The sequence below is a fragment of the Bos indicus x Bos taurus genome, chromosome 6 (assembly GCF_003369695.1).
Source record: "Bos indicus x Bos taurus breed Angus x Brahman F1 hybrid chromosome 6, Bos_hybrid_MaternalHap_v2.0, whole genome shotgun sequence".
Classification (NCBI taxonomy): domain Eukaryota; kingdom Metazoa; phylum Chordata; class Mammalia; order Artiodactyla; family Bovidae; genus Bos; species Bos indicus x Bos taurus.
This window is the reverse complement of record NC_040081.1, coordinates 67,711,729-67,721,102: the sequence shown is the minus strand read 5'-3', so window position 1 is coordinate 67,721,102 and position 9,374 is coordinate 67,711,729.

Genomic DNA, 9,374 nt, shown 5'->3' with positions numbered 1-9,374 from the left:
TTTGATGATTCCATTAAGGAAGAGAAGTGAAAATACACTTAATTAGAAAAGTATTTAGTTATCTTGCTAATTTAACATGAAATGCTGCCATCTAAAAAACAGAAATTGTATCCACTGCAAGGGGGACATAGAGATAAACTGGTTAATAAGTGCTACCTATTTCAAGTAGTATTCAAGATTACATATTGTAGTAGAAAACTAGAAAATGTCCTGAAACTGCATGCATGAATCATAGAAATGATTTTCTATGATTAAGAAACTGACCACCAAATTTGACCATCAACCTGAAATACACAGAACATTGCAAATGGATTGTGAAGTTGAGGGAAATTCTTCTAACCATCAACAGTTTAAAAAAAAAAAAGATGAACCATGATTGAGGAAAATTTGAATTGTCTTTCTATTCCCACCACAAAAAAACATTGCAAAACCTTTTTTAAAAAAAAGAGGCAAAGAATTTTTTAATGTAAGGTAAAAGAGAGTTTGGGGGGTGTGTAAGACAGCTAGTTAATACAGAATATTTTGTTTTCTGGATTGTGCAATGCTTGTGGCAGCTGTCAGCATTTTGACATCTGTAATGTGTTGTCATTTCTTTTATTTTAAAGTAGATATTTTCTTCCACCTTTGACATTGTATTTGTGACTTTGTATTCTTTAATCTTTTAGAGGGTCCCCCGAATAGAATAAACTGCAAGTTCCACAAAACCAATACCTGACCAGGATGTAAGTTAAAATGGCAATCTATTTTCCTTTTTTATTTATTTTTTTAAAGATTTTTTGATGTGGACTATTTTAAAGTCTTTATTGAATGTGTTACAAGGTTGCCTCTGTTTTATGTTTTTTGGTTTTCTGGCCAGCAGGCATGTGGGATCCTAGCTCCTTGACCAGGGATGGTACTCTCACCCCCTGCATTGGAAGGCAAAATCCTAACCACTGGACCACCAGGCAAGTCCCAGCAATTTACTTTCTTTTTTTTTTTCCAGCAATTTATTTTCTTAATAGGAATCAATTGGGCTATCTTTTTGCAGCCTGTGGGGAGCACACAGTCTGAAGTCGACTGGAGTGGTCACAGGGCTTTGGTTTGTACTGAGTCTCGACCAGCAGGGGGCAGTGAGGTAGAGCAATTCCAAGTAAGAGCTCACACTGCCATGAAAAACAGCAAAAGATTGTTTTGCATACTGCCTGGTGCCAGATGTTTTACTTTGGTGCTTTGAAATATTTTAGAGGAAGAATGTTTTAAGAAGTGTATGAAGCATAAATATAGCTTCCTTAATCAGTTAAAATAAGAGTTAGATATTCAATAGCATGTAGACCCCCTCCTCTCTAGTATTATAATTATTTATTCAGTTATACTGTTATGAACTCTGTACTTCAGAGTTTTACGACACCAAAATCAGTTTTTCCTAAATAGTGTCCTCTTCCTTATTACCTTGCAGGAGAAGGCTTTATTTTTCATTTTAAGAACAGCTTCTTGTAATCTTAAAAAGCAAATATTAATTTGCAAGACGTTTCATGCAAAATTAAAAGAATTTCATGTTGGTAAAGAATAGCTAAAGCAATCCTAGCAGTAATATGCGCCAGTGGCAGGTGGAAAAGTCAGGGTCAGTTAAACCCCTGGGTCATTTCCAGCACCGATGCCCAAGATCCTTGGCATAACCATTAAGGATAATAGCCAGTATCTCCATGAGGCTGGTTGTGTGCCAGACATTGTTCTAAGTTCTTCGTATTGTCTTGGGTAATGCTCACAACAGGAAACTGGGCCTCTGAGAAGTTAAATAATTGATAAGTTCACATAGCAAGTGACAGAGCTGGGCTTTGAGTCTAGGCAACCTGGCTCAAGAATCAGAGCACTTGGCCACCTCCTATAACCTTTTGCTACAAGTCCAGTTCTATCTTTACCCCTCCAAAAGAGAACATGATTATAAAGCAATCAGTAGACTGTACCGTGAGAAGAGCAATGTTGCAATACTCTGGTCTTTTAACAGTGGTAGAGACGATGCTGCTACTAAGTCAGATTCTCCCCCTCCCTGTTAAGAAAGCTGCTTTGCACAAGAGTAGATGAGAAAGAACTCTGCTTCACCCACTTTCCTCCTCTGGTGGCCGACCAAGGCAGCTGGCAGCTCACAAACTTCCCCCAGGAGCACGCTAAGGTTTCTCTCTCCTCAGTACTCCCTTCAAGTTACCCGGTTTCTCCTCTCATTGCTGGGAAACTCTGAAAGAATCCACCTTACTGATTCTCCCTATTCATTCACTCACTCTTCACTCCTCCCCTGGCTTCCGCCCTATCCATTCTTCTGGGAACCTTCAGTCAGCCAACTCCAGCTCCCCTAGACTCTTCCGTGGCCTCCACAGCCTTCTCCCTCTGGGTCTCCTGTTGCCTCTCTGCCCTTCCTTTGTGACCTCCCCTCCTGTGCCCTGCTCCTCCCCTCTCTTCTTCTAAACCTCTCCCTGGCCCTCCCATCCTTCTGGTCCTAACTGTCTCTTGGAGACTGATGACTTCCAACATGTTCTTGTTCCAGCCACTCTCCTTTGTGCTCATCTTGTATTCCCTGCTGTCCATTATACATCTCTTTTTGTGTGACTCTAGCCAGAAATGTCTAAAATATTATCTTCTGCCGACCAACTGCATTTCTTTTCTTATTGTCTCTGTTTCAGCTCATAGCATCACCCTTTACTAAAGCTAGACATCCCAGCTCCATCTTGCATCGCTTTCTGCCCCTCTAGTCCATCTGGCCTGTGAGTGGTGGTTACGCTCCTTCAGACGTGTTTCCAGGCCTCTTTCCCCCTGGGTCTCCATTTCCACAGCCCCTGCTCAGTCTCAAATCTATTCCTCTTCATCAGCTCTGTACAATACCATTTCTTAACTTATCTATTAGTCTACTTTTGTAGCCATTGCTCCCATCCCCACCCTCTAACTTCCACCCTATCCCACTTATAGCAAGGAGATCCAACCAGTCCATCCTAAAGGAAATCAGTCCTGAATATTCATTGGAAAGACTGATGCTGAAGCTGAAACTCCAATACTTTGGCCAACTGATGCAAAGAACTGACTGATTGGAAAAGACCCTGATGCTGGGAAAGGTTGAAGGTGGGAGGAAAAGGGGCCAACAGAGGATGAAATGGTTGGATGACATCACCGACTCAATGGACATGCATTTGAGTAAACTCCGGGAGTTGATGATGGACAGGGAGGCCTGGCATGCTGTGGTTCATGGGGTCTCAAAGAGTTGGACATGACTGACCGACTGACTGACCTTGTTTCTAAAATAAAGACTGATGATATTACTCTTCCACTTTAAGATCTTCGGTAGCTTTTCTCCAAGAACAGCATGTGTTATCTAGAACGTCATTTAGGGACAGCTGCAGCCCAGGCCCAATCTGTGTGTCTAAGTTCCCCTCTGGTTACAATGCCCACTCTGCCCCCTCACTGCACACCCTAGACTTGAGCCACCCATCTGGACAGGGCAAAGAAGAGAATCTTGCTAGGCAGACTGCCTGGGGGTCAATATCTAACTTCCCCACATTTAGCTAAGTGACTTTAGAACTATGATTTAATCTCTCTGAGCCTCAGTTTCTTTGTCTTCAAAATGGCTCTAATGACCCTTTTTCAACAAGAATACTTATTCACTGAACATTTACAAAGGACCTACTATGTACATAAGGTTGAGTTTAGAACTCAATAAATACGTTTCTTTTCTCTACACCTGCTTCTGCCTCATCTTTGTTAATGCAGTTCTTTCTACTATGCAGACTTCTTGCATCCCCATCCTGAATCCTGCAAGGTCAGGTTCTGTGACATTAATGAAGGTTCAAGGCAAGGCGTAGCACACCTCACAGGGGATTTGGACCAGTTTTTTACTGTGTATTTTGTTAGCTTTCTAATGGATTCTTTCCTCCTCTAGGCTGGGAGCTCTCTGAAAGTAGGATTGGGGTCTTATGTATTTTTGCATGGACGTGAGTCTGGGTGAACTCCGGGAGTTGGTGATAGACAGGGAGGCCTGGCGTGCTGCGATTCATGGGGTCGCAAAGAGTCGGACATGACTGAGGGACTGAACTGAATTGATGTACATAAATACATTCACAAGGAAAAAATTACACAGTGTTATCTATTGTCACCAAGACATTATGACTCCTAGCACAGTTTTCTAGAAATTAACTACAGATATACTCTGTGTCGAAATTTCCCAGACATTTTCAAATTGTCTTTCATATTGTGCTGAATAACTTTTTCACTTTGGTACAATAAAACCCTGTGAATTTGGCACACACAGTGTTTGAGAAAACATGCGTAAATAAACTATGTTTGGATTTTCCAATATTTATATTAGCAAATGGTGATTAGTTAGTTAGAAAACAGTCTTTGTTAATGTTTATGTATTATTTTGAATAAAGTTTTGAAATAATAATGTTTAGCTATGCTTGGTCTCTGCTATTATTATACACCTTTCCGTTACTTGTTTTGTTCTTCTCTGTCTCCCCACTCCCCACTAGAATGGAAATGTCCAAAAAGGCAGAAATCTTGTCTATCTTGTTCACTGCTATGTCCCCAGAGTCTAAAACAGTGTTTAATAACATCTGTTGCTAGTTGGTAAGAAAAGGAATGTATGCTATATTTTAATTTTAATAGAACGTGACTTATTAAAAAGTAAAATGTGTACCAATATATTTAAGATATTGGTTGAATTATAACCTAGATGATTCAGTATTTGTCGATATCTCCATATGTATGACCACAAACACCTCAAGGTCTCAAATCTTGTGTCTAGTTGAGTTTCCAGCCCACATCCTACAGCCAAACTTTTTCACACTCCTTTGGATCCAAATTCCACTCCCATTCCTTTCCTGTTTTGAAGACGCTCTTACTTCTTTCCTTACTTGGAAGTTTGGGGCATCTGATATGAAATTCTCAACTTCGTTTTTGTCTGTTTCAAAGTTAACTCATTAACTTGACTCAGGCTCCCTTTCCACACTTCACACAGCTTCATCTCTATACATTTCCTGTTTTCCTAGAAGTTTCTTTCTGATGCTCCAGGCCTAAATCCATTCCTCCTTCACTGCTCACCACAGAAACCATTTTCTCCATGAAGCCTTCTTAGGTTTCTCCAGCCAGAATTAACCCCTACCTCACCTGACCTTTCTCAGCACCTTATGCATATCTCTTTTAAAACATCCTAACAAAAATAAGGCCTGCTTTGTGCCAAGCATTGCAGTTTTGGAGAAGGTTAACAGAACATGATTCTAGCCTTTGAAGGAGTATAATTTCATGATTATAATTATAATTATAATTTCGTGATTATCAGGCAGTATTATCAAGAATGTTTCAGATCCTTTCTTAGAATACAAACTACCTAAAGTGGGTCTTTGGTCCTCCCATCTTCATATCCCACAGAGGATCCCCTATGGTGCCATGCACTGAGACAATGCATATTTCTAGGTTGTTTAAGAGAATTCTGTAAAAAAAGTGCTTGCCTGCTCTTATACAACATTGTCCAGAAAGGAAGCCCTCCCCTCTCATTCCCAGAATAAGGTAAGTTTCCTTATGATCAGTCAGCAGATACAAATGAGAAAGCTGTGGCTAAAAAAAAAAAGAGATTGTCCCTTCTTATTTTTGAATAATGGGAGAAATGGTGACTGGAGCAAAAAATGGAAAAGAGGTGAAGGATGTCACAGCTAAGATGTGCTAACATCAGGAAAAGCCAGAGCAGGCAGTTATTTTCCATGAAAAGGAGGAAAGAGGGAGAGAGAGAGAGAATATGAATGAGAGAGAGGCGTACAGAAAGAAAAGGAGAGGAGAAGAGACACCTTCCTGTCAGAAGCTAGCAAGAAGTTTTGTTTTGTTTTAAATAAGGAAGATAAGTGGAATTTTTCAGTTCAGTTCAGTCACTCAGGCAAGTCTGACTCTGCAACCCCATGGACTAGCACGCCAGGCCTCCCTGTCCATCACCAACTCCCAGAGCTTGCTCAAATTCATGTCCATTGAGTCGGTGATGTCATCCAACCATCTCATCCTCTGATGGCCCCTTCTCCTCTTGCATTCAATCTTTCCCAGCATCAGGGTCTTTTCAAATGAGTCAGTTCTTTGCATCAGTTGGCCAAAGTATTGGAGTTTCAGCTTCAGCATCAGTCCTTCCAATAAATATTCAGGACTGATTTCCTTTAGGATTGATTAGTTGGATCTCCTTGCAGTCCAAGGAACTCTCAAGAGCCTTCTCCAAAACCACAGTTCAGAAGCATCAATTCTTCAGCGCTCAGCTTTGTTTATAGTCCAACTCTCACATCCATACATGAGTACTGGAAAAACCATAGTTTTCACTAGATGGACCTTTGTTGGCAAAGTAGCGTCTCTGCTTTTTAATATGCTGTCTAGGTTGGTCATACCTTTTCTTCCAAGGAGCAAGTATCTTTTATTTTCATGGCTGCAGTCACCATTTGCAGTAATTTTGGAGCCCGCCAAAAATAAAGTCTCTCACTGTTTCCATTGTTTCCCCATCTATTTGCCATGAAGTGATGGGACTGGATGCCATGATCTTAGTTTTCCGAACATTGAGTTAAGACAACTTTTTCATTCTCTTTCACTTTCATCAAGAGGCTCTTTAGTTCTTTGCTTTCTGCCATAAAGGTGTCACCTGCATATCTGAGATTATTGCTGTTTCTCCCAGCAATCTTGATTCTAGTCTGTGATTCATCCAGCCCGGCATTTCGCGAGATGTACTCTGCATATAAGTTAAATAAGCAGGGTGACAATATACAGCCTTGGTGTACTCCTTTCCCGATTTGGAACCAGTCTGTTGTTCCATGTCCAGTTCTAACTGTTGCTTCTTGACCTACATACAGATTTCTCAGGACGCAGGTCAGGTAGTCTGGTATTCCCATCTCTTGAAGAATTTTCCAGTTTCTTATGATCCACAGTCAAAGGCTTTGGCATAGTCAAAAAAGCAGAAGTAGATGTTTTTTTGGAACTCTTGCTTTTTCAATGATCCAGTGGATGTTGGCAATTTGATCTCTGGTTCCTCTGCTTTTTCTAAATTCTACTTGAACATCTGGAAGTTCATGGTTCACATACTGTTGAAGTCTGGCTTGGAGAATTTTGAGCTTTGCTTTGCTAGTGTGTGAGATGAGTGCAATTGCACAGTACTTTGAACAGTTTTTGGCATTGCCTTTCTTTGGGATTGGAATGAAAGCTGACCTTTTCCAGTCCTGTGGCCACTGCTGAGTTTTCCAAATTTTCTGGCATATTAAGTGCAGCACTTTAACAGCATCATCTTTTAGGATTTGGAATTTGGAATTCCATCACCTCTACTAGCTTTGTTCATTGTGATGCTTTCTGAGACCCACTTGACTTCACATTCCAGGATGTCTGGCTCTAGGTGAGTGATTACACCACATGGTTTTCTGGATCATGAAGATCTTTTTTGTATAGTTCTTCTGTGTATTCTTGCCACCTCTTCTTAATGTCTTCTGCTTCTGTTAGGTCCATATGATTTCTGTCCTTTATTGGGCCCATCTTTGCATGAAATGTTCCCTTGGTATCTCCAATTTTCTTGATGAGATCTCTAGTCTTTCCCATTCTATTGATTTCCACCTGTAAACAATAGACTGTATATTTTATATACAGTGAATTTTTATATACTAAATAAAGTATGTATACAGTGGATATTTTATATACAGTGGACTTTTAGTGCTTTCTTAATATATGCTAAGTGTGGGCAAACTTTGAAAACATTATAGTAAGTGAAAGGAGCTGGTCTCAAAAGGCCACGTATTATGTGATTCTATTTATATGAAGTGTCCAGAACAGGTAAATCTGTAGAGACAGAAAGTAGATTTGTGATTGCTAGGGGAGGAGGAAATAGAAGTGACTGCAAATGGGTTATGGGGTTTCTTTCTGGGATGATGTAAATGTTGTAGAATGAATGTTAATGGTTGGACTAGTTTGTGAACATACTAAAAAAACTATAATTGTACATTTTAAGGAAGAGAGGCTCTTTCTTTTTTCATTGAAATATAGTTGATTTTAAATATTGTATTAGTTTCAAGTATACAGAGAATGACTCGGTTATGCATATATATGTATACATCTATATTCTTTTTTGGATTCTTTTCCATTATAGATTATTACAAGATGATAAATATAGGTCCTTGTGCGGTACAGTGGGTCCTTGTTGTTTATCTATTTTATATACAGTAATGTGCACCTGTTAACCCCATACTCTCTATTTATCCCTCCCCCCTTCTCTTTTGGTAGCCATAAATTTCTTTTCTATATCTGTCTGTTTTATAAATAAGTTCATTTGTATCATTTATTAAGATTCCACATATAGGTGATATCATATAATATTTGTCTTTCTTTATCTGACTTACTACACTTAGTATGATAATCTCTAGGTCCATTCATGTTGCTGCAAATGACAAGATTTCATTTCTTTTTATAGCTGAGTAAAATTCCATTGTATAAATGAAATATATATACATCTTTATTCATTCATCTGTCCATGGACATTTAGATCGCTTCCATGTCTTGGCTATCATAAATACTGCTGCCATGAACATTAGGGTGCATGTATCTTTCCAAATTCAAATTTTTGTCTTTTCTAGATATGTTCCTAGGAGTGGGATTGCTTGATCATATGCTAACTCTATTTTCAGGGAATTTTTTTGGCCATGTCTCACAGCTTGTGGGATCTTATTTCCCCAACCAGAGATTGAACTTGCACCCTAGGCAGTGAAAAGCCAGTATCCTAACAGTGAACATCAGGGAATTTCTATTTTCAGTTTTTTTTTTAAACTTCCATAGTGGTCTCGATAGTGGCTGTACCTATTTACATTCCCACCAATAGTGTAGGAGGGCTCCCTTTTCTCCACGTCCTCTCCAGTATTTATTATTTGTAAACTTTTTGGTGATGGCCATAAAAAGGTTATTTCCAAAGCTTTGTTATCTGTCCAAACAACTGAATACAATCTAAAAGTCAAACATTATAGGTGATTAAATCATGGTACATCCCTCCAAATGGAAAAAATATTTTTGAGGGAATCTAGAGGAATATGGGAAAACATTCATGAAACTACCATAGATGGCCAAAGAAGATACAAACTGTATACAAAGTATGATCCCAACTTCATTAAATATAAGCATGGATAAGCAGAGAAAAGATTAGAAGGAAATGTTCAAAATATTTACGGAAGTAGAATTATAGGCTTAGCACACTTTTGGATATACTTTGTGGAAAATCCCTTTAACTGGACTGGAACTTTTCATACATAGTGAAGTTAAGTAAAAAGGTAAAAGGCTAAACCTGTAAATGATGGGTGGGCTCAGTACTAGCCACTTGTTATCAGTTCAGTTCAGTTCAGCTCAGTTGCTCTGTCGCGTCCGAC